This window comes from Phodopus roborovskii, unplaced genomic scaffold (assembly GCF_943737965.1).
Source record: "Phodopus roborovskii unplaced genomic scaffold, PHOROB, whole genome shotgun sequence".
Taxonomy (NCBI): domain Eukaryota; kingdom Metazoa; phylum Chordata; class Mammalia; order Rodentia; family Cricetidae; genus Phodopus; species Phodopus roborovskii.
This window is the reverse complement of record NW_026125220.1, coordinates 59,677-86,271: the sequence shown is the minus strand read 5'-3', so window position 1 is coordinate 86,271 and position 26,595 is coordinate 59,677. Positions and strand designations below refer to the sequence as shown.

Sequence of the window (26,595 nt, the reverse complement as noted above, 5' to 3'; positions counted from 1 at the left end):
GCACTATCAGTTCACACTCCATTATGGAACACGGTGACATGACTATCTTTAACTCCTTTTCTTCATCACAAACATCCATCTATTTGTTTTTTACCCACCTAACTCTCCAAATACCAATTTATACCATAATTTTGGTGATTTACTATGAATATTTAAATACTACTCAAAGCTGAGCCATGTAGAAAACAATCACTTTAAATATCATGAACCTTTTTTTTTTTTTTTTTTTTTTTTTGCTTTTCCTGAGTCAACTAGGATTGCTTGCTAGCTTGTTTTCTTAATTTCTGTCTCTTCAGGCCTATTTAGCCCTGAGCTCTCTGTCAATGTCATAATTTTTTTCCTTAACACAGTGTATACAGCAGGCACTATTCATTTCATTGATTCTTTGTAGTATACTCGAGTCTAAATGGACTGTCTTTTTTAGTGCCAGGAGCCTAGTTGTTACATTGGCCCATGTTTCTCATATTTGTTATTTTTTCAACACTGTGACCAAATACCAGAGAAAAACAACTTAAGTTGAGGAATTATTTATTTTTTTGGCTCATGGTTTCAAAGGTGTCAATCCATGACCCTTTGCTTTGTTTGTTCTAGGGCCTAAGGTAGAGCATCCTGGCAGCAGGAACATGTTACAGAGGTTGTTCATTTCATGAGGGACAGGAATGAGAGGGAGAAAGCAGGGAGGAAGGGGAAGAGGAGGGGAGGGAAAGAGACAGAGAGGGAAGAGAATCATCAGGGCAATATCTCCAAATATTTCTAGAACTTCCCCAAGTGGCACCATTACCTGGGGGCCGAGTGTTTAGCACATATGAACCTTTGGAGGCCACTCATGCTCAAACTAGCACTTTGTTCTCAACTTTCCTAGTTCCCTGTTTCCTGGGATTACTTTTTATTTATTTCATTGTCTTGATAGAACAGATATGGAATAATACCCATAGTGGTTGATGTTCAGTAGGCCATGACAGGTGAATTTGTAAGGCTTCGCACATCCTAAAACAGAAACATTTATTTTACTTCACCACAAGCTTAGCCATTTGATGAGGTATAGTGTTCAGTACTGGAAATAACATTTCTTTCAAAACTAAGACATTTTGACATTGTTCTGTATTTCTGTGTCATTTTGATTTCTGTCTGCTTCGTTACTTGTCCCTAGTATTCTGAACTTTCATGACAGTATCCTAGATACTTACTTGTTCCCCTTGAAAGGAAACTCATGTCCTTGACTGCTAGAAAATTATGTTTTTGTGTTGATCATATCTTTTTTTCCTCTCGCTGTGTCTGAACTACTACTCTGAGTGTCAGAACTCCTAGATCAACACTCATCTCCATGCTTTATCTTCTCAGAAACTGTTTCAATTTTGTCTTTCATTATATCTGCCAAATTTCTCATGTTTTAAAGTTTTTAAAGTTGAGTTCTTTTTCTGTCTTTGTGTGTGTGTGTGTGTGTGTGTGTGTGTGTGTGTGCCCGCCCTTTAGGAAGCATCCTTTGGTTTTATGGAAGCAATGTGCTTTTTCTATGTTGATGTTAAAGAATGTTTAGAGTTTTCTTCCTATATAGCCTTTGCTTCTTTAATTTCTTTTGGATCTTAGTGCCCATGTTAGAAACTTTTCTACCATGTCTGGTGATTTGGGCCATCTGCTTCCACTTTAGCCTAAGGTATTGTGGCAGTTGGAAGATCTTTGTTGCCTAGTGGTTCTTGTGAATTTGTGGGTTCACTGCAGGGGGGTGTAGCTGGGCTGTTGTAACTGGGAAACAGTGTCAGAGGGTAGGGAACTTTTCATGAAGAACATGGGTTTGGTTCCTCAGAGAAGGATATTCTCATGTTCATGGAGCTGGGGCAGGTCTTGCTGCCAGCATTCACAGAAACTCCTAGATTCCATGAATAATGAAAATAATCCATTTACTTTCAGTGTGGTATATTCATGCCTAGCTGGGTCTTGATCTTCAGAGTTCCCCTTAGATAATGAACCACAGGTCTATTCCTGGATATGGGGAATCAGTGATTAGATTCATGTTCTAACTTGTAGGCAATTCAGCACCATTTAGTTTAGACTCTGACAAATACACATCCACACATTCAAGCAGAAACACATGCACACATGCATATACATAGAAAACTCAAACATACACAGACATACTCATGCACAGACACTTATATCTGCACACTCTCATGCTCTCACACTGACATATGTTCAGTCATATACATACACTTTAATATACTCACAGACGTGTATAAACATACACTGAGAAGCATACAATCACATCACATATCAATACTATATATGTGTTTGCATGTACACATACAAGTATATGTCCACATTTATACACACATAGACATTCACACATAGACATACATATACACATATAAGTTCAGTATCACATGTGCACTCACACAAAGACATAAAAACGTTGGGGAGAGACTTAATATGTAAATTGCAACAAGCACCTGCTTCGGAGTATTTGTTTACACTGTGAAGATGTGTCTTTGCCAAGGTACCTTCTGATTGGTTTAATAAAGAGCTGGATGGCCAATAGCTAGATAGGAGAGGTTAGGTGGACTTTTGGTGACAGAGTGGCCTCTGGGAAGAAGGAAGGTGTTGTTGCCAGCTAGATGTGGAGGAAACAGGATGGACAGTGTGGAGATGGGGTAATGAGCCTTGTAGAAGAATGTAGATTTAAAAATCTGGGTTAATTTAAGTTATAAGAACTAGTTAGGAACAAGCCTGAGTTTCATAATTAATATTAAGTCTCTGTGTCATTATTTTCAGACTTGCAGTCCTGATGAGAAAGTAAAACTACAAGCATGCACTGAAGGTCAGACTCTGGAGCAATGTACTTAATACACAGCCTTCATGCTTTGTTGTGTTTTATACTTAGGAGTGAAATAAATAGCAAACCAGACTACACATATGCAAACAAGATACTAAAAATTGCTGGGATGAAAATAAAACAGAGTGTAGGATAGTGTTTTGAGATGGGAGAGAGGATCCTCTTCTCCAATGTGACTTAGAAGGTCCTCTCTCTCTCTCTCTCTCTCTCTCTCTCTCTCTCTCTCTCTCTGTGTGTGTGTGTGTGTGTGTACACATAACTTAAGTGATTTCCTCTATTGATGTAAGATTCAGCCTAGAGGTCATCAGTTGCTCCTAGTCCTAGGCAGCATGCCCCAGGGATTATTTTCTGTCTCTACCTCCAGAGTGCTTGGGTTATCAGTGATCGCCATGCCTACCTATCTTTTTTACATGGATTCTGGAAATCTGAACTCTGGTCCTTCATGGTTGTCTGGCAAGTTATTCTTCTACTGAGCTGTCTCCTCAGTCCAGGAAAGGTCTTTCTGAGGTGGCTGTGTCAGTGTCTACTTGAAAGGCTGCAGAATAGTCAAGCCCCCCAGTCAGAACAAATAGGCAAATGGACAATTTACAAGACCTGATAGGAATCAGGAGAGTTATGGCAACATACTGAGATTTCCAAAGATGCAGTGGGCTGGTTAGGGGATCAGGAAGTGTGGGAAAGTAGGAAAGTCACTCATAGTGTGACTTTCTTTACACCCAGACATCACACTGAATTAGTGAATTTTATCAGGCGTGTAAACGAAAGAGAAAATGTAAGGGAAGAAGGATTTATTTTGGCTCTTAGTTTCAAATGGGTCAGTCCATGGTTTCTTGGCCCCGTGTCCTGAGGCAAAATGCCATAGTGGTAGGTGAGTGTAACTGGGCAGATGGTGAACAGGAAGCAGAGAAATGGAATGATGTGCTTAGCTGCCTTTGTTCTTCCCTCCCTTTAATTTCATCCAGGTCCCCAGCCCATGAATGTGGTATTAACACAATCAGGATGGGTCTTCCCACCCCAGCTAATCCTCTCTAAAAACACTCCCCACAGACAAGCCCAGAAGTGTGCCTCACCAATCTAGCTGACTCTAGGTCAGTAAAGCTGACAGTGAAAAGTAACTATCACATTAATGACCTTGGAATATTTTATTCACATCCAAGTTACTACATTGGGAGTTTTCTTAGATTTGGGACTAGGCAGAGCATGGGGACAATAGATGCTGTACAAACTCCATCCATGAAAGCATCTGTGTTTTCTGATGTCCTTCTCTCCACCACCATGGTCTCTGGATGGCCTGGTCAGTCATATCAGCTGGATGACTACTGTCTGACACTTCCTTAAATGGAAAGGCTGTCAAATGTGGCACTCTACCTCTCAGGAGGGTAGCTGCTCTGTGTCCTCTGTCAACCCTGTCTGCTGACAGGGTTGTACCCACAAGTTCTGACAAAGCTAACGAGGAGACACTAACTTCTTTTGTCCCTGGAAGGCGGCAGCTACGCAGAATGGCCTCTTATCCTGTCTTTGGCTGTCAGCCTTTTACACACCAGAATCCTTGTTTACCCTATGAACTGAGGGTGACTGATAATATTCCAAGTCACACTGTGTGACTCCAACACAGAGAGATGGGGATGGTGCACTGTGCTCTGTCTAACACCAGGCGTGATCTTTCAGCACCAGAATGCCTGGTGACAAAACAAACGAACACAAACCCCAACTTTAACAGGTTGGTTTTTCCCCCCCTCATAGCTCTGGGAAAGAAGAAGAAAACACAAAGAGTTAAATAAGAAGCATTCTCATAGCCACTTTTTGGATATGTATATGGTATATGTGTGTGTGTGTGTTTGTGTGTGTGTGTTTGTATGTGTGTAGATATGTTTGCCTGTGTGTATACAGGTGGAGTAATGTCAGGAATCGTTTTCAAGCACTCTTTCGCCTTATTCAATGAAGTAGGACTTTCAATCAAACCCAGAGCTCAAGGATGTGCTCTGGGGATCTTACCAAAGAAAGGATCCAAGCTTGAGTCATCACACTTGCCCTTCACTGCTGAGTCATCTCCATAGCCACCCCCCCTCCTCATTCTTTTGAGACAGAGTCTCTCACTGCACTCAGAGCTTGCTGTTTCAGCTAGCTCACCTGGCCACTGAGCTCTGCAGATTGCCTTGTCTCTGTCCTGTCCCAGATATCCTGTTTTCTGGCAGTTTCCAAGTCTGGGACAATTAGGCTTTTGCATTTATTGGCAAGAGCTGAGAACTGTATTGATTTGATTTGGTTCAAGAATAAAGGAAACCCAGGAGTCATGTTCTCCTAATTAATTTTTCATATCCCGTGACCACTAGTGCTTCTACAGACAAGTGAGGCCAGCAGTGATTTTTCTGATACTTTCTAGATGTCTGAAGACTCCTCTTGTCTCCTAATCCTCCATAGCCAGGGAAGGGACACAGCTGTCTTCTCAAGGATGATGGATCTGAAAGTAATTGGGGTTGGGGAACAGAGACAAAGTCAGATAGACACACAGAGAAGGTTGAGTAGTTAAATCTCATAGTTGACCTTCTTGAGTGACCTTCTTGAGATGAAGATAGTGTGACTTTCATTTCCTAGCAGGGAAATGCAGGAGTCCAAGGTGCCCAAAAGGAGCCTCTCAGTGACAAATAGGATAGGTACAATGTGAATGGTGAGTTTCCTTTAGTGCACTATGACTGCTCTGTACCATGGGGTCATGAAGATACTGATGTGCGTCACTATTTGTCATCAGTAAACATCTTCTCTTTATCAGTGAGGTCCTGCAGGTCTTGCTTTGCAGGGCTCTGGTATGTGGCAGGGCACAGCCTCTCTGTGAGTCATCAGAGAAAGCACATGTTTCACTGCCATGGAGTTGCTGATGTTTGTTTCTCCACTGGCTTGTGAATGCTTTCAGAAGAGTAATTCTGTCCCTATACCTAGTTCCTAAGCTCTGTCCAAATGAACCCCCAAGCCAGTTCTCTAATAGATAAGAAATAAAGAAAAGTAAATATGACCTCAAATTTTATCTTCCCTGGAGATCCTAGTCTTGGGCATTTTTGTGTCTAGAATTTGGTTCTGTATGAATGCAGGACACAGGATTTGAGGAAGGAGTACCATAGTTTGAATCTAAAACGCTCCCCCAGGCTTATGCTTTAAATACTTGTTTCCCAGCGGGTGCTATTATATTGTGTGGCTGTGGAACCTTTAGGAGGTAGGGCCTGGCTGGTGAAGTAGAACAGAGTGGTAGGTCTTTAAAGGCAATACATGGCCCAGTGTTGTGGCCTCATTCTCTGTTTCCTAGTCTACTACCATGTGAACAACCACAACTACACACTGTTGTTGCCGTGGACTGAGCTTCTCCCTGCCTGCCCTGCTGTCATCCACTGAAGTCTCTGGATCTGGAAGCCATACGTTTCTCTTTTAAGTTGTTTGTGTACGTATTTTGGCAACAGTGGTGAAAGGAAAATAGAGTTTTCCCAATGGTGGGTCTTTCTGCTATGAATAACCTGTTGCCTCACTTCCTGGCTTCTCAGTGCAGTTGACAAGGTCCACACTGAACCAAGAAATGGTCCTTAGGAATCATCTGGTGCAGTCTGCTTGTTGTCTTCAGCAGGGAGATCCAGAAATTCAGTAGGTTACTAATACAAGACTGGCTTCTTCCTGCTGGGTAATGTGGAAGGATGCACAAGGCCCTGGGGAGCAGAGGGAAATGAACAAGGTAAAGTATGTGACGATTGTCCTGTCAACCTAGCCCTGTTGCTTGTCTTGCTCCTGGGATAGGCTGTGTTCCTTTGGGGTTCCCTCTGACCCCAGACTCACTAGAAACACAAAGAGGAGCCCAGGGCCTGTCCAGTGAGCCCATTTCATGATGGGGGCTGCTTGTTTGGAAGACGATTCACTTATGACTATTAATAAAGCTCAGTGACAATATTAGTTTCAGCCTTTTATTTATAATTATTTTGCTTACTTTATTTCCATGTATATGCACATTTGCATGTATATGTTTGTACATTTCATACATGGCTGGCATACATGATTATGTAGGTGCACATGCGCTTTAAGTACATGCATATGGAGGCCAGAATGTCTTTCTCAGGTGCTGTCTATCTTGGGTTTTTTTGAGACAGGTTCTCTGGCTGTCCTGAATCTCACATATGAAAAACATGTATATAACCTCCCCCCCACACACAGTAAAGACAATGTATTTTATCTGAATCTTAGGATAAGGGAACACTTTGACATATAAAAGTATTCCAGATTATTAAGTTTGTTTCATTCCACGCACTGCTGACCGTTAAAGTGGATGTGGTTGCATGGCTAACTCTGTCTAATGAAATATGAGCCATTGACTGCTATGTGGTCAGTGTTTCTTATTCTCAGCTATGTAACTGAGTACTGGATTGAGAAGAATAGAGTGGAACTTCTAGCTCACAGTCAATGGGAGGTAAGCAAAACCCCGTGTGGGCAGATGTTGCTATCTAGGTCTTGTTTATTACAGAAGTGTAACCTAGCCTAACTGGACAGAAGCAAGTTTCTTCCTGATGTTCATTTTCCTCTCATGTGGCATTTGGCCTTGATGAAACTCCCTCAGTAGCCATCTTCTTCATCCTCCTTGCTGCAAGCTCTATGTGCCCATTTCCTTGACTGTCCTTTCTCCGTAAAAGTGCCTCATGCAGCCACACTCCAGAGACTGCCTCCCTGACAGCAAACTCATCTCCTTCATTGTCTAATTTTGCTTTATTTCATTTCATCTTTTATATCTCCATCAATTACATGGAAACTGAAGAGGAAAGAACAGCACTTACAAATATTCTGTGACTTCACCGTCTTAAACCTAAAGCAAAAAACAAAGACAAAATCTTTGATATTCCTTTTTTGGTTAACCATACCATTTTATCAGGTCCTCAATAAGGACAGATCGAAAGCTACATGAGAAGAGAAAACATAGGGAAGATGGATGACAATGATAATAGCACTAGGGTGGAGGCTAAAAGAAGCCACTGAATCCCTTTGGACTGGAGTTACAGATGTTTGCAGGCCACTATGTGGATGCTGGGAGTCCAACCTGAGTCATCTTACTACTGAGGCATCTCTCCAGGCGCTCACCTTTCAGAATTGCAGCAAGTTTGTTGGTTTGTTTTTCATGAAATAAAAACTGTATTTACACAAATGTGTCATTATACAAGGATTTTAAAAGAAAAAGTAGTGTTAAGAGCTGGTAGTCAAGAAGGACCAGAGTGCTGGTTGGCAACCAAGCTCAAGAGGTTTGCCTTCAGGAAAGACTCCACCTGCTTTGCAGAGATGCCTTCCACCTCTTCCAAGTCCTCCACCTTGCTGAAGGGACGGTGGCATTCCCTCTAGCCCATGATGAGCTGGGCCTTCTTCTGGTCAATGCGCTGTAGGCTGCACAGATCTCGAGCTGAGCCTTCATTGGTCAGATACAATACATTTTCGTGCCCCATGTGCCAGTAACTCTTGGCTAATCTGTAGCTCCCTACAGTCCTCAGCCGTTTCCACAGGCTCAGGTACATGTGATGGCTCCGACTTTCTTTTGTGGCCTCCCTTCAGGATATGGATCTTTGACTCTGTCTACTTCTGAATCAGTTGCAGGAGCATCACCATAGCGTTTTTCAGGGGCTCTGCCACCGTGCCTGTACAAGAGGGAAGGGGCTGGAGATGCATATTCTCTTTCTCCTTTGGATCCATCACCTTTTGGGCCAGCACCTTGGCCTCCAGTTCTTTTTGCTTCATCTTAAGCCTCTCAATCTCCAAGTCTTTTTCGTTCTTTGTCTTAATGAGCACTATTCGCTCTCCCTTTGGGGTATTTAGTAAAAGTGTTCCTTGGTTCTCCTGGGAGCCCAGCAAACGATCCAAGCTAAGGAGGCTCTCCACCATGGCTGGGTCCATATTGCTTAGCTTCTGTAAGATGCTTAGTTTCTGGGAGGCAGAGCCTGGAACTGCTATAGATTCAGGGCTCCCAGTTGATTCTTCTTCAGGGCCTTTGGCATTCTTTGCCTCTGATGGGCATAGCAGTTCTTTCTGAGACAGCTTAACAGGTGCCAAGGCATGAGGCTGTAGACTCTCATTGGTGAAAGGCCAGTTAATCATATCCTTGGATCTAGCAGTGAAGTTCAACACTGAGACTGCAAGTGAAAACGTCTTTCCCGAGCAATGCTGGCAATGATGAGCTGAGCCACCCAGAGAGTCCTGCAATAAGTGAGTGAGCTTGCTGTCCCAGTATGGTATACGAAGAGGGAGGTATTGATGGCTCCACTCTCTTTGAGCCGAATGCCCTGGTTGCCTGTGCTACGGTTGTTCTCTGAACCAGCCAAATCTATAAGGTAGAGTTTTCCTTCCCGCTGGTGAAATGGAGCCAGACATTCACACTGATCCATCTTGACCAGCAGTATTGCATGACTATGGGAAGAGCCCTGGTTAAGCTGGGTGGCTCCTACAACTCAATTTCTACTGGCCAGCAGGAAGTGCTGCTCAAACTCAGAGAAGCTAGTGATGGGCTTCTTTGTGAGGTCAGGAATCAGGATGTTTCCTCAACAGTCTTCTCGGATCGCTAGGTCTCCTAATTCAGGATCCAAGAGGTCTAATACCTTTTTCTGGCACATCTCTAAATAGGTCAAAGTGACAGAAAGGTCCCAAGGCCAGCCCTCTGACCTTTGTTCCTTTGTAAGCTACAGGAGGTCCATGAGAACCCTGGGAATTACTCCAGGAAGTTCTGGGCTACCCAGCATTGTGTGTCTTCCCTGCCCCAGCAGGTCCATAGGCAAGCACACTGGCATTCTGCCCTTCCAGCAAGTGCCTTAGGATGGACTGTACTGAACCTACATAGATGTCCTGTTGAGTGCTCTTCTCCTCATAGAAGGCATCGGACGGATACTTGAGTGTCTCCTGGTATTTCCTCCAGTTGGCCACCTCAAGAGAGCAGCTGTCTATGCCTGGTACACAGGGGAGTTCGTTTGCTTTTGTTGCTTCATCCATAAATGGCTGCAGTCATACAGCTATCCTTATTTGAGCTGGAGGTACATGCCCGCTAGACCCTTCCTTGCTTAGGTAGCGACCAACTCCTGAAGTTGCAGCCTCCATCTCCCATTGCCAATTGGCAGCCTCCATCTCCTGTTGCCTCGGCTTCGATTTAGCAGCAATGTCCATATTCCTTCCTTCTTCAGCCCTGTTTCTCTTTTCGTTTGTTTTGTTTTTAAAGCTTTATTTTTACTTACGGCTATGTGTGTTTCTGTATGAATATATACCATGTGTGTGCAGGTGTTCATGAAGGCTAAAGAGGGTGTCAGATACCCTGGAACTAGAGTTATAGGAAGTGGTGAGCTGTCAGATTTTGGATGCTGGGAACAGAACTCAGGTCCTTTGCAAGAGCAGAAAGTGCTATTAATGTCTGAGCCATCTCCCTAGCTACCATCATATAGTGCCTAAATGCTTCCAAAATTCAGATAAATAGGCTATTTGTGTGTTTGTTCATATAATTTCCCCTGCCATATACATTAGTGAAGTTATGCCTTTAGTTTGTCTTCATTTTTCTTTTTTCCGTTTTTATGAATTAGATGTCCAGTCTGCCTAAGAGCTAAGTGAATGAATGAGAAAATCTGTCTCACACACACACACACACACACACACACACACACACACACACGAGAGAGGGGGGGGGGAGAGAGAGAGAGCAAGAGAGAGCGAGAGCCACCAGCCATTACTGCTTCTGTCTTATTGCTAAAAGAGATAAAGAAATTGAAATCTATCTAAATATTTGACTTCTCTCTCTCTCTCTCTCTCTCTCTCTCTCTCTCTCTCTCTCTCTCTCTCTCTCTGTGTGTGTGTGTGTGGGGGAGACCTTGGGTATCAAACAAGGTTTATGAGCATGCTAGGCATGTACTTTATCACATGCCCCACCCAAGAACATTTTGCTTCTAACAAGTTTCCTTTTTCTAAGCAAACTATAATCATGGAATGCTGTAAGTGATATTTCCCCCATTCTTTGGAAGGTTGTCTTGGTTTCTAAACTGCTTTACCATTCTAGTTAATTCTTCTCTGTTATATTGTGCTATTTACTTTCAACATGGTAAGCAGTCTGGAAGATGAATGTGAAGGTGTTAATGACTATGTCTGTGGCATAGAGAGGGAGAAATTATTGACATTTTCTTTGTACAGTGTTTAATGCTTTTGAGTCCTCATAGCAATTTAACAATTATTATTGGACAGGGTATAAAATGGGTAGAGTTTTGGGTATTTCTGAGAAATGTGTGATGTGTTAGTGATGCTCATCACACTGGTTGTTATATAGAGTTCACTGTTTCCAGAGTACTGCATGGCTAACTGAGGAACATTTGTGACCAGACATTCATCCTCATGACAACTAAACACTGTATGTGATTCAGAGATAACAAATATCTCAGATCAGCAAAAACTGTCTGCCATGAGAGGCCGAAAAAATTGGGGAAAATGAAAGAAAATGCTGCAAGTATTTTCTAAGATTACAAATTGCTCTGAGAACACTCAAGTTTCCAACGTTCAGTGTCTTCATTATGATTGGTAGGTAGTTTTTTCTTCTCCAGGCCTTGGTCATTTGAAGGCTGGGGTGCCCATACTGGATTTCATCCTCCACAGAGACATGTATCTTCCTGAATTCCAAGAGAAAGGAAAGAATGAAAAACTGGCTGAGCCCTTGCACCGAGACTTAAACTCCACATGCCAGAGGGCTTTGCTAAGTCACCTACAAGAACTGACTCAACTGAGCACAAAAATGAAACAGTGTGGGAGAGAACAAGAGCTGAATTGTGCTAGGATGCCACCCCGTTTCTTTGGTACTCTAAGGCCTCTCTCTGTACAGGCCTCCTTTCCATCCCCTGTACTCTTTTATTTTTTTTTAAATCACCTTTATAAGTTTATATCAGTATCAGGAAGTGGAAGACTGGCTGAGGGTTCGTCCATCAACGGAGGATGCATGAGGGGAGGGCTTGGTTTTAATGATTCCAATTTTCACTCTTCTCTCTGTTTTTTTTTCTAGTTAATTTCATTCTTCCATGCAGCCATCTTTTGCATACACAACACTCTGCAAATCCAGTTACTGAAAATTAATGTACCTATGCAAAATAGATAATGCAAAATAAATAGACGGCTTAGCCTATCTGAGGGTCTAAGCAGAAAGGTGGGGATTCTGGGAAAGTCTGATATTGGACATCAATCACACATTGTCCTTGAGCTACTAATAAGCAGCTGAATTATATGGAACAATTTGACACAGTCAGTGAGGACTGAAGAGGCCCTTGTTGGGATTAGGAGTCCAAAAGGTAGAGAGATAATGCTACAAATAGAAAGTGCTTCATGCACAGTGTCTGCCCAGAGAAGAATCTACTCATATAAGCATTGTGGCTGTGGCTAAAGTCTCAGTATTTGGGGTAATAGTTCTAATTCTAAAAAAAGAGCTAGAAGATGACATTAGATGCCCTGAAATGAATAATAAAGACCTGGAATTACTACACAAAGGACAGCAGTCTGCCTGTGAGGATATGAGCTAACTGCATTTGAAACAAGTTTGTTCTACTTGTCAATCCCAGTTCTTGAACCCTCAGCCAACTCCCATTCTTTTCCCTTTCTGCTACCCAGGGAGGGTGAGGCATTCCATGGGGAGTCTTCAAAGTCTGTCATATCATTTGGATCAGGGCCCAGGCCCCCATGTGTCTAGGCTGAGAGAGTATCCCTCTATGTGGAATGGGCTCCCAAAGTCCTTTTGTGCACCAGGGATACATCCTGGTTCCACTGTCAGAGGTCCCTTAGACTGCCCAGGCCTCCTAAGTGAGACCCATATTCAGGGGGTAAGACCGTGTTTTTCACCAAACCTGGGGCTGTTTTTGTTAGATTGGCTGATCAGCAAGCCCCAGGACCCTCTTGTTTTAATTTGGTGTCAGGGGCTAGATGGTTAGCCACTGGAAGGATAGAGCAATGCTTCTCTCATTCCAGTCCTTGGACTGACTTAGAACTGCTTTGAAGCAATTCTTCACACATTTGCTGAATGATTTGGCCAGGGCAGGAGACCTGGGATCCTGGTCTTCAGTTTTTGCCACAAAACCATTGTTCTAGAAGTGATAGCACTTATGTTCCAGTTTCATAATAGTTTCTATGTTGTCTTAGTTAGGGTTTCTATTGCTGTGAAGAGACACCATGACTATGGCAACTCTTCAAAAAGAAAACATTTATTTGGGGTGACTTACAGTTTCAGAGGTTCAGTCCACTATCATCATGGTGGGACATGGTAGCATGCAGGCAGACATAGTGCTGGAAAAGTAGTTGAGAGTTACATCATGTAGGCAACAGGAAACGGTCTGTGACATTGGGTGGTTGTTATGATCAGTTTCCCTCCAGCCTGGTCCCAGAGCCACGTCATCCCCCAAAGAACACACAGAGACACTGTATAGATATAAAGCTATTGGCCAGTTACTAGCATTTCTAATTGTTTAGCTCTGTCTTAAATATTAACCCATTTCTATTAATCTAAGTATTTCCATGTGGTCTTATCTTACTGGAGAGAGGGTCTGGACTTCTTTCAAGTCCTTACATCTTGACTCTCCTCCTACGTCTCTTAGAATCCTCCTTGCTCCTAGTCCCACCTATCTTGCCTTCCTATTGGCTGACAGAGCTTCATTAACCTATAAGAGAAACATTTACAGAATGGCATCTCCCATCAGGTGGTATCTTGGGCACATATGGGACCTCGAAGCCTGCCTCCACAATATCATACTTCCTCCAACAAAATCATACGTCCTAGTAATGCCACCCCCTTTGGGATCCACTTTCTTTTAAACTACCATATGTGTCTAGCCAGGCAACATGATTTTCTAGTCAGTCAAAGTATGTCAAAATTCTCTTCACTTGAAATAATTTCATACTTGACAGATGTTTGCAGTGCTTAAAATATATTAATAAATAGGAACACCTCTCTGGCTCTATGATTCAAAATATAAATATAAATGTCAATATAGTCTATGATCTGGCTTTGTGTTCTACTTCAAATGCTTGTAGAGTCACACAGCTTTGTCCTTAGCTATTTCGTATATAAATAGAGCATTATCTTAAAAATAATTTTAATTATGTGACTAATCTAACAGAGGAGTAAAACAATTTCTCCTTCACCCAAGTTGAATTTGCTACAGTGAAGAGTCAGCTGGGGACAGAGGGATGGATCATGTGGTTAGCCAACCTAGTTTCTGTTCCACCACTTCCCCACCCCGGGTCCAGGTCATCTTCCTCAAGTCCTGACTCAGTGCTGTTTCCCCAGTTAACACACACCATGGCAAGAGGTGATTAGCTACTGTGCCTGTTCAAACTGGATTCAAGGCGAAGACTGGAAAGCAAGTGCTGAGGCCCCAGGGTCCCCCTGGAGGACCAGAGGATAGACCATGAACATTCCTTCTTGTGTATACCTGTGCTCTCCTGATGTTGGAAAGTCTTGCGGAGCAGGCTTTGAGTGTGAGCTTTTCAAAGCTCTGACTGCCTAGGCTCTTGTCTTAATTTTGAACTGCAGTACTCAGTAGAATAGTAGGAAACTGATAAATTTCATGCTAGGTGGTTGGAAGCAGGCATGTTGTCAAAGAGGTTTAACATGTGACCAAGAGTTCAATGTGCTCTAGTCCTCTGTGGCTGGGCCATTGTGAATAATATGTCTCCAAGATTCTCTGTCTTTTGGCAACTGTTCCTTACCAGAAGCCTGGGTGTCAGATGTGGCCTTCCATAGCCTCTCAATGCTCCCAAGCATTATTCTTCATGCCCATTTCCTAAATTCTGACCAGGGTGGGACTGAATCTCTTGAGTGATAGCAGCAGTGACAGTGGCTTGGATATGGTAGCATTATAGTGATGTTTGTTATATACTGTCTGACTTAAATCTCACCACAAACTGCAGAAGCAGAAGTCCCTCCTCCCTGTCATGGATAAGAAAACATGGTCTGTGTCAGAAGAAAGCTGTGAGGCTGGCTGGCTATCGGAGCACAAGGTTGGAATCAGAGCAAGCACTCCAGGGAGTTGGCTCACACCCAGCCACCAGGCCATATTGACTTTGGCAGGGGTTTGGATTTTCTTCCTTTTCCTCCAGTTATTTCTCGTTTTAAGTCTCAGGATGGGAAAACATGTGGGCTGCATGTGTGCAACTTCACTTACCTACTACTCACTCAATTTTCTCCTTGCTATGAACAAATAGCAAGGCGCCTTCATGGAGGAGAGGTTTATTTGGGCCCATGGTCAGTGCAGGCAGTCTGTCACAGTAGGGAAGGTGTGGTTGGGAGAGCAGTAGTGGATTGGGTCACTTCTCTCAGTCAGTCCTCCCCAGGGTTACTATCACAGACACACCCAATTGTGGGCCCTACTACTACCTGCAGTGTTCAGTCGAATCAAGTTGACAATTACAATTATCTACCACACTTACTTCCTGCTGTGTCTTTGGCTGGATTGGACTCCAAATGGTACATTTTATAGCAAAATCATTTATAGTAGTCAAAAGTTAGAAATAAACAAAATGTCTATCAATTGGTGATGTATCAGCAAAATGTATATACCCATATAATAGAGTATTCACCCACCAAAAAAAATGAACAAAATAATGATATGTGCTATGACAGGATTGATTACTGATTATGATAAATGGGAGAAGCTAGTCACAAAATACCAGTAATGTATTATTTACTGTATGTAATGGCTGGAATAGACAATATGTTGAGGCAGGAAATGAGCATGCCACACTTTAAAAGATAGTTCTAAAGCCCATGACTGAGGAATGTGCACACATAGTAGGTACTCAATAAAACAGTAAGAGTAGAGCTATTATGGAAATTGATATTAGTTGTGTTTCTCATTGCTGTGATCAAATATCTTGACAGGAATCAGCTTAAAAAAGAAAAGGGTTATCTTGGGTCTGTGCTCGGGGATATAGTTACTATGGTGGGGCAGGCATGGCCATAGGTCTAGCCCCTGACCTTGGTGGTGTGAGGCTGCTTGCTCATACCTGGGTAGGTCAGGAAATAGAGACAGGAATGTTTGTGCTCAGCTCACTTTCTCAGTGTTCCTCTTTCCATTCAGTCTCAGCTAATCTCTGGGAAACACCTTCATGGACACTACATCTCAAAGATGTGCTTCTTCAATACTTTGGTTTCTTAATCTAATCGCCCTAAGCACCCTAAGATAGTGGAGGTGATAGATTTATCTCAGACTGGGTCCCAGAATCTGGTATAATCAGGCCTTTGATACATATTAATGTTGCTGGACTATGGACTTGGCAGTGTGTGTATTGGTTGTCTACAAATAGTTCAACCAGCAAATGCCCTTTCTATGCTGACAGGATGTCTGGCCCTATATAAACATTTCTTTTTTAGAACTACTCTAATTCCTACCCTCCTTAGTTTATCATTAGTTTCTTGAGAAAATAATCTGTGTGTCCCAGGATGGTGAGTCAGGCCAGGGATCCAGGCCATTTTCTGGGCAGTAGCTGGACTCTGGGCTCTATTCTGTTAGGACTGAAGCCAGCTCGCCGGAGAGAGGTATTCCTTCCACCTCCTGGTGGCCATGGCCAGCCCTTCTGCTCCTTCTCTCCTGCCACCCTACTTTGGTGGTTGCCAGAGTAACCATAAAAATATTACTCCACATGCTCCGGGAACAAAATGTCAGTGCGCTTTACTATTGTTTTAATAGAAAAACAAATGTGTGAAAATAACTCCAGCCTAGAAGAAATTCCCTTTTTGGCACATGGCTTTCTTAGTAGAGAAGGCTTGGAATGAGTGTGAAGAGAGCACGCAGAGCAATGATACTTATGTTTACTGAAGAGCCAAATTCCTACATTTATTGTGATCAGTGCTTTAGGCATGCTTGTTGAATATTTCTGAGCCATCTTGCTAGACCCAACTTCAAAATTTTAGAAATAATGGATTGAATAGCATTTCCTTCTCAACCCACATTTGTGTCTACCTAGAATCTTCAAATGTGATCCTGCTTGGGTATAGGGTCCTTGTAGATATAATTAATTAGTATTAGCATAATGATATTGTTCTGGACTTAGAAAATGCCTTCAGTCCAGGGACTGGTGTCTTTAAAAGAAGAAGAGAGAATAGAGGGCCGTGTAGAGATTACAGAGACAGAGGGGATCATGGCAAGAGTAGAAACAATGGGGAGGGTGGTGACTATGGGGAGGGTGGAGACATGGGGAAGGTTGTGACCATGGGGAGCGTGTGGACCATGTGGAGAATAGTAGGGATTTGGAAAGACATCAATAGCCACCAGTAGCTGGGAAGTGCAGGTGCCATTTCTCTAGGGAGTGGCATGGTTCTTTTGATACTGTGGCTTCAGGCTTCTGACTGCTCACACTGTGAGAGAATAAATCTTGGTGTGACTATTTGCCACCACAACCCTTGGGGACTAGAATTAGGTGTTTCTTACTTTATAATTATAGGGGAGTATTATGGACCCCCAAAGTATTTGGGGAAATAGGCATACGGCACACATATTTTTGTTTCCAGCAACTCAGTGTATAGATGCAATGCAAAGAAAGCAATTGCAAATGTGCACTGAGTGGCTAACAAGAAGAGGGGATTCCTATTAGAGACAGGACTCTGTGGGTCATGACCAAACTCCCCGCCCTTACTCTAGATGTCAGAGATTTTTAGATAAGAGTTAAATTTGCTATATGTGAGAATGTGCCAATGACTGGAGTTAGGTCATATAGCTCCAAAGGTGAAAGAGGATGTGTTCCAAGAATGGAGAGAAGATGACACAGAAGGAGTTCAGGGCACAGGTGACAGAGATAGCTAGACATTAGGACTCTAAAAAATGACAAGTCAAAAGTCACCGTAAAGTTCCTGGTGGCAAGAATGGCAGAAGGTCCTTTAATCTATTTATTTATTTTCCCTTCATACATGAATACATTTTATTTTGATCACATCTACCCCTCACTCCTGCCTCCAACTCCTCCCCTCACATCCCTGGACCACATTCATGTCCTTTTTGTTTTTCCTAATTAAAAAAGTTTAAAATTAAAATACAATAATGTCATTTTCTCTCGAAAACCCCTTCCATGACTTCTACCTCAAACCCCTTATTTTTTCTCAAATTCATGTTATATATATATATGTTCATTATGAATATATAAATATAACTACTTAGTATTTAGTGTTGCTTTCATATTCTGCATTGCAGGGCTGACCACTTGGTATTGAGTAACCAATTAGGATCTAATTCCTGGGGAAGATTAATTGTTCCTGTCTCAGGAGTCCTTAGTTGCCTGTAGTTCTTTCTCTGGGGTGGAGGCCCATGAGATGCCTTCCTTCCATATTAGTGTCTTGTTTAGGCAGTTATATTGCTGCAGTGTATTATGAGTATAGTTTTTCTATTATTTATAGAAGATACAACCTAACAGTAGACTTCCTGGTCCTCTGGCTCTTAAAAATGTTCCCCCACTCTGCTAAAAAAAAAAAAATGAGTGGTGGTAATGTAGTAGGTGACCTTACTAGCCCTAGATGGTTGGCTAAATTTCCAGTACCAGGTATGATTTCCCTCTTATTGAGTCCAATTAGAGAGCTGTTGGTTACCACTAAGATATGAGTGCCACTATAGCATCTTGAAGCATATCTTGCAGATCACTGTTGTAGTTCACAGGTTTCACAGGAGGGTAGGAATATTGGTTGCTTCCCCACATTAGCAGCTTGCATAACACCCTCATTACAAGCCTCCAATTCTTCTTGTTTCCTTCCTTTACATCCCCCTCCCACTTTATTTTTTTAATTTAAATTAGAAAAAATCATAATTTACATATCAATCCCAGTTCTCTCTCCCTTCCATCCTCCCATGCCCCCCACCAACCCCCGCATCCCATCCTCCACCCACTGCCCAGGGGAGGGTGAAGCCTTCCATGAGGATCATCAAAGTCTGCATTATCATTTGGGGGGAGGACCTAGGTGTATCTAGGCTGAGAGAGTATTCCTCCATGGGAATGTGCTCCCAAGGTCCATTTGAGCAGCAGGGATAAATACTGGTTCTATTGTCAGAGGTCCCATAGACTGTCCAGGCCTCCTAACTGACACCCACATTCAGAAGGCTTGGTTCAGTCCAATGCTGGTTCCCCAGCTTTATGACTGGGGTCCATGAACTCCCACTTGATCAGGTCAGCTGTCTCTGTGGGTTTCCCCAGCCTGGTCTTGACCTCTTTGTTCATCACTTCTCCCTCTCTGCAACTGGATTCCAGGAGTTTGGTTCAGTGTTAGCTGTGGGTGTCTGCTTCTGCTTCTATCAGCTGTTGGATAAAGGATGGCAATTAAGGTAGTCATCAAACTTATTATCCCCCTCTCATTTTCATATTTTTCATACATACATACATACATACATACATACATACATACATACATATATCTGAGTTTAATTAAAGTTGCTCACATGGATAAAGGGTTTCTACTGTAGCATGGTCAACTTACCAAGGGACCTACCCTATAGAAAACCGATCCTTCCCTAGTAGTCATTGACTATCTGTAGCTTTTCATCTAGGAATGGAACTTTGTGAGCCACCTCCAAATCCATGCTGAAAGTTATTAGCTAGATTGATCTTGGGTAGGCAACCAGTTGTTGAAGGTCAGAGAATAGAGCTGCCTGTCAATCCCAGAAGCCACTGTTCTGCAGCTATCCTCCCTAACCTCTGACTCTTCAAATCTTTCCACACCATCTTCCACAATATTCTGTTCCTTGAATCTTGGGGCAAGGGGTTGATATAGATGTCTCATTCGGAGGTTTTCTGTGAACTTCCAATTCACTGCCAAATAGGCAAGGATGGCAGGACTTGAAGGTTTAAGGTCTTCACGGCAGCTGTGTATTCTAACCCTTTTCCACACACCTAACTTTCTGTAATGACTGCTACATTCCCTGGTGAAAGGAGAAAGAGCTGACTCAGAGCACCCAGGAGGTAGTCAGCTAGCAGTGTGACAGAAGAAGGGTGGCTTCTGCAGCCCTAGAAATGTGCTCTCTTAGCCTTCTAGGCCTTTCTCAAGCCAATCAGCTGGACAATCAATGTTCTTAAGAGGGGACAAATGTTGTGGAATATTACTTTAACTAGGAAAAAATGTGTTACATTTGTGCTGCATTTATTTAATTATGTAAGGATCTGTTGCTGTTTTCTCCTTGCCTGCTCAAGGCACCATATTGAATGCTCTGTGCGCCTTATGAAGTTGTTTGCTTATCTAATGTTTTAGTTTCTTCTGTTTGCCACTTGCCCTTTTCTACCCATACTAATGCAGCCACTTTCATTGCACTTAGGATCAGCTTGGGGAGCAGCACTATTGAACCCTGCACACCAGCCTCACACTCTGCCCCATGTTTCCTGTGGAACTCAGTGAGACATGGAGTGGGACGTTTGGTCATCTTGCTTTTTCATGAAGGACTTATTCATTTCTAAGGCATTCCTGGAGAGGACTTTTTAGCTGTTTATATCTTTCAAGGTTTGTTTTTTTTTCTTCAATTCTAACCTATCTTTCCATGACAAAAATTTGAAGTAGTTTAGTTTATGATCACAGCTGTTTATTTCTGTATTTCCATTTGTGAGTTTTAAGAGTGACTGGTCAGAACCATGTGTGCTATTCAAAGCACAGACACCCTTGGCTTGAGTGAAGCTGGAGTGTGTTTTTTGTTTTTGTCAGTTTGTTATTAAGTGCCCTGCCATGATGTTTTGTACATGTTATTCACAGGGACACTCGAGGTGTCCTATTTCTGACAAGGACAATAACTCTGCCTTATATATTTGGATATTTCTACTCACTTTGAAATTCAAGCTCTTCTCTTACCACCATGCTTTTCCTGCCCAGTACCATGTCCTCCCCACCATGATGCTCTGTACCTCTTTGGAACTGTAAGCCAGAACAAACCTCTGTCTCTTAAGTTGCTTTTCCTGTGCTTTATCACAGCAAAGACAAAATACTCAAGGCTGCTTCTTCTTCTCCTTCTTCTTTCAGAGATCTTCATTTATTGCTTTCTGTCTTATTTTTTTTCTTTTGTTGTTGTTTTGGTAGTAAAGCTTTTATTTATTTATTTATTTATTTATTTATTTATTTATTTATTTATTTTTACATACGAATCCAAGGTCCGGTCCCCCTCTCTCTCCTCATCCCCTCCTCCCGTTCCTCCACCTTCCTCTCATCCCTCTTTTACCACAGAGACCTTAAGACCTTCCATGGGGAGTCAACAAAGTCTGTCCTATCACCACACTGAGGCAGGACCAAGGACCTTTCCCCTGTGTTGAGGCTGAACAAGGTATCTCTCCATAGGAAATGGGCTCCAAAAGCCAGTTCCAGCTCATCCAAGGCATATTCTTAATCTACATAGTTTAAAATTTAGTCTCACAGTTTATCACAACTTTAAGTGTAGAGGAAAGCCCACTATGTGCAGTGTGTCTGCTGCTGTCTGAGTTCCATGCATCCCTGGAGATCTAGTTTGATATTCTTTTTGAATTACACAATAGTGAAAGTTAGGACTCAAGGTCACACTTGTGTAGCAAGAGCCCCCAGACTCTAGTTTCCTTAAAAAAGATTTATTTTTTTTATTTATTTACATTAGAGTTTTGCCTGCATATTTATCTTTGTGAGGATGTCAAAGACCCTGGAATTGGAGTTGTAGACAGTTGAGAACTGGGAATTGAACCTGAGTCCTCTGGAAGAGGAGCCAGTGCACTTGACCTCTGACTCACCTCTCCAGATCCTAAGGTTTCCTTAATACTGTTAGTCTAAAGGTAAAGTGGCTCAGGTCCACAGAGCCACTATGCTTTAATAAGGTCATCAGTCTCACAGAAGCTGAGCCCACAAATAAAAGGTGGTCATTAGAGTAAAGACTCTTTCTGCTTATGACATGGTCTTATTTTACTTTTGAACCTCTCATTCCCAACAGTGTCCCATCACTGTCTATTACCTGAAGTCTGCTAATGACCAGCCAGCATAATCATCAGGTCCCTCCCACCTTTAGAAGCTCAGACTCAGCCTGAAGCAAGTTCATCTCAGCCTCCACAATTCTTTTGTCTCAGAGGCTTCTGCTCCGCTACTCCTTGATAATTTCTTCCTCCTGTTCTCTCTCTTTCTCTCTCTGACACTGAAAGTAGGAGTTAGGTTTTATATTTTCTGGGTTGAAGCTCAAAATGTTTAATCAGCATAGGACTGATCCAGACCCCCCTTGAACGTGGGTGTTAGTTAGGAGGACTGGGCAGTCTATGGGGCCTCTGGTAGTGGATCGGTATTTATCCCTAGTATACGAATGGACTTTGGGAGCCCATTCCACATAGAGGGATACTCCCTTGGCCTAGACACGTGGGGGAGGGCCTAGGCCTTGCTGCAAATGATATGACAGACTTTGAAGATCTCATATGGAAGGCCTTACTCTCCCTGGGGAGCAGAAGGGGGATGGGATGGGGGTGGAGGGGGTACATTGGAGGGTGGGGAAACATGTAAAACAAGCTTGTTTCATAAAATAAAATATTATCATAACAATTGTTTTATCTGTTTTTCCTGATTTCCATATCTGTCTTTTATTTCTGTTTCTAGGAAATCTAGATGTTTCTTTTGCTTAACTTTTGAATTTCTCAGAATTCCTTTTTACTCCTTTTACATCAATACCTGTTCTTGGTTTATGACTGCTCTGTGTTACTGTTTTGGTGATAATGACTGCTATTATTCCACATCTTGCAATTTCTGCTTTTTAAGGTTCATGTTTCTGTTTCTTGTAGTTTTTCTTTTTCTGTGTTTTAGCTTTCTTAAAATACCTGTTTATTTCTAGTTTTGTATTCTTATTTGGCATAAGACTATAAACATTAGGAGTTGAGGCCAAACCTATAAACTACATTTTTTTTAAATATGAAAGTTTGGTTAGATTAAATGTGAGCAGTCTGTGTCATCAGAGTCCAGCAATAGGTGATTGTAGATACCTGTTAGTGTTAAAAGTTGGGGGATGCATGGTGGAGAAAGATGACAGAGAAGAAAGAGAGCCATGATGTACCAGAAAGTTCTGATTGTCGATAGAAAACAGAACAGAACAGAACAGAGCTAGTGGTAACTAGAAGAAGAGTATCATTGTTGATTAAGTTTTGATTAATTTTGACTATTTACTTGATAGGTTGTTAATGAAGCACATCTTTGGGTGTATCTGTGACTATGTTCCCAGATAGGATTAAGTGATGAGGGAGGCCCATCCTGAATGTTGGCAGCACCACCCTGTGGGTGGATCCTAGGCTGGGTGAAAAGGGAACAGGCAGAAGAGTGACTGCATTCCCCTTCTTTGCTTCCTGATCTGTCCAGCTGTGAACAAGCGGCCCCACTGTCCTGCTGCCATGTTCTCCTGACTCAGTGGACTATACCCTCTATGAGCCAAAATGAATCCTTCCTCCAGAAATAACCTCCTAACAGGCATTTGGTCACAGCAATGAGACAAGAAACTACTGTAAATTGGGGTGGGAGACAATCAGAAATACCTGGACAGCTGGACACACGTCAGACATAGTATCAGTCTCAGGAGGACTCTAGGGGTCAGGACAGGCCAAGGAGCAAGGTGCCAGTGCTGTGCCCAGGATGACCTTGAACTTCCATGACCAGATGTCTGGAGTCTGTGTGGCTGAGACTGAAAGTTTCTTGGCTTCAGCTGCAGTTGACATGGGGATCCCCAGAAATTGAGACTATATCAGGTTTGCTTGATGACAGGCTTTTGGTTGTTGCTGCTGCTGGGAGGGAGTCTTTCAGGACATTGGAATGAGCAGGATTTTTGTTTGTTTGTTTGTTGGTTTCTTCTCCCCTTCTAACAAAAGATATCTTACACAGAAGAGCAAATAATTAAAATGCATTAAAGGGTATGAAAATTGAATTAGTTGAAAATGAAAAGGAAATAAAAACAAAGCCAGAGCAGGAACATTGAACATTTTTATGTGAACTCCATTAAGAACAAAAGAGTAATTCTCATATGGTGAAAGAGAAGAAGTATAAAATGAAAACCAATTGATAAAGCAAATGGCTTTTCAGGGCATTCAATACAGATGGAGTTCAGGAATGGAGGTGGGGCTGTAAGAGAGAAAGAACAATGATAAAACTTAAGCAGATAAAATATAAAAAACCCAGACTTTTGTGCTGATATTGCTCCCACCAACATGATGAACATTCCTAAGACCCCCTGGACATTCTGCAAAAAATGTGGCAAGCATTAACCCCACAAAAGTGACACAGTATAAGAAGGGCAAGAATTTTTTGTATATCCAGGGAAAGCAGCATTATGACAGGAAACAGAATGGCTATGATGGGCAGACTAAGCCCATTTTCTGCACAAAGGCTAAAACTACAAAGAAGAATGTGCTGAGATGTGAGTGTGTTGATCCCAACTGCATATCTAAGAGGATGCTGGCTAGTAAGAGATGCAAGCATTCTGAATTGGGGGGCAATAAGAAGAGAAAGGGCCAAGTGATCCAGTTCTAAGCTGATTTTGTTATAAAGGCAAAAATCATGAGCGTTTACTCTCTCTCTCTCTCTACACATATATATATATATGTATATATCTATATATATCTATCTATATACATATATATATACATATATACATACATACATATATATATATATATATACATATATATATATAGTATTGCACAAAATGAAATCGAAAGAGTCTAAGTGTTTTAGTCACAAGATACAGAAAATGTCTGGACTTGTAGCTCCAGTGGTAGAGCACTAAATACAAACCAGCACTCTGGAGGTAGAAGTACAGGATTAGAAATACAAGGTCATCCTTGGTATACAGTGAGTTTGAAGCCACTTGGGATCACAAGATCCTGTCTGAGAAAAAAAAAAAGTACAAAAGTATTTTTTCTTGTTAGATATACATAGAAATCTCATTTTTAAAATGTAACTTACAGGGTTCAACACTTAAAAAAAAACCTGTTTACTTATCCATCCATCCATCCATCCATCCATCCATCCATCCATCGAAATAACACCATACAGTTTTTGTTCTGGAGGTCTGAATGGAAACCTTGAGGGGAAAATCTGAGTCATGTATCCACACGCTCTGGATATTTGCCACTGTAAGTACTTAGCAAGCATTGGTTCCATTTTAGAGAATCTGTGGGGGAGAAGTTTAGCTGGCCACAAAAATAGTAACTTACACATTTAGAAAAAGAATGACCTGGAAGTTTCCAGACTGAACTGATACGAATAACCTCCACATCACCAAAAGCTGGAAGGGTGTAGTTCAGAAGCCATTCTATGAATATTTTAGTAAGAGCAGCAGTACACAGTGTGCCTTTGTAAAGAACAGTTCCTGGATGAGGATGCCACTCTCCCATCTGACAGAGTGATAAGGCAGCTGACTGAGAGGGAGGTAGTACATACGAGCTGCTTGTGACTTCACTAAAGATTCTTACTTCTGCCCAGGAGGTGACTGCATCAGGAAATTGTGATGCTGCTAGCCAACTAAGAAGGAATGAGATGGGCCAGGCAGTGGTGGTATACACCGTCAATCTAAGTACTCAGGAGGCAGAGGCAGGTGGATCTCTGAGTTTGAGACCAGCCTGGTCTACATGGTGAGTTTGAAGACTGATAGGGCACACAGAAAAACCCTATCTTGAAAAAACAAAACAAAAAAAAAACAAAAAAAAAAAAAAAAAAAAACAAAACAGAACAAAAGGAACAAGATGGTTGAAATGTCTAGAAATGGTAGCCAGGATGTCTTGAGCTGCTGAATGATGATTGTTGTTATACAACAATCCCATGAAGAGTGTGTCTGGTGGAGGGAGCCCCCAGAGAAGTGGTCTTGATCTGTTTGATGGTGGGAAAGAGGGCCAGTGCCTTTGAAATATTATGAACAAGTGAGGGTAGTTATGGTTAGTGGGTAGAAAGGGTCTGAGAATAAATGCCCTGGCTTTTATTCAAGGGCAGAGAGAGAGAGAGAGAGAGAGAGAGAGAGAGAGGGAGGGAGGGAGGGAGGGAGGGAGGGAGGGAGGGGAGGGAGGGAGGGAGAGAGAGAGAGAGAGAGAGAGAGAGAGAGGTGAGGAATGAGTTGGAGGTGGCTGAAGGAAGCAGAAGAGGCTGCTGAGGTGGATTGAGGGTACAGACAGCTTAGACCTGGACATGGGAGAACAGCCAGATGTTCAACCTATTTGTTGTTGTAAGTTACCAGTGGATTGGTTGTGGGGAATGAGGGAAGAAGGTTAATTAAAGCATGTCATCTGGGTCTTTGGCCTGGCCAGCATTAACTGTGATGGGGAAGACTTTGATGCAGGATGAGTGAGGATGGGATTTGGGGGTGGGGTTCTGCCTGGTGTGTCATCTGTCTGAGTGGCCATCTGTCCATTCATTTAAGACTTGAGGAAATCAGGTATTATTCTGGACCTCAGGGGGAGAACTTGGCATCTAGATGAACCAGTTAGAAGTCACAGTCTAGAGATTTGATTTGGTGGTTTCATCTGAGTCCTTGTAATTTGCCTGTGAGCTAGTTAAAAATCACAATAGATGAGTGGAAGGCCTCTCTCAGCCTCTCACCTTCCATATACTCTCAAAAGGCTGAGCTTCAAAAGTCAGTGTCCAGTGCTTTCTTTGAAAGATTCAAATAGATGTTCCAGACTTCCTGGAGTGTGGCCAGTCCTTGCTATCTATTTTGTTGTGTCTGGGCCTTTGTTGCCTTCATTGAAGCTGAAAAGAGAGGATTAACCACCTCACAGTATCCTTACACTTACCTTACCTCAGCACCCAGTGATTAGGAGGCACCACATAACTG

The 26,595-nt window shown here is 42.3% G+C and overlaps 1 pseudogene; it reads right to left on the bottom strand.

The window, feature by feature from the left end:
* Nucleotides 1–8,046: 8,046 nt before the first annotated feature.
* Nucleotides 8,047–9,837, bottom strand: LOC127227053 (kinesin-like protein KIF22; annotated as a pseudogene).
* Nucleotides 9,838–26,595: the final 16,758 nt, after the last annotated feature.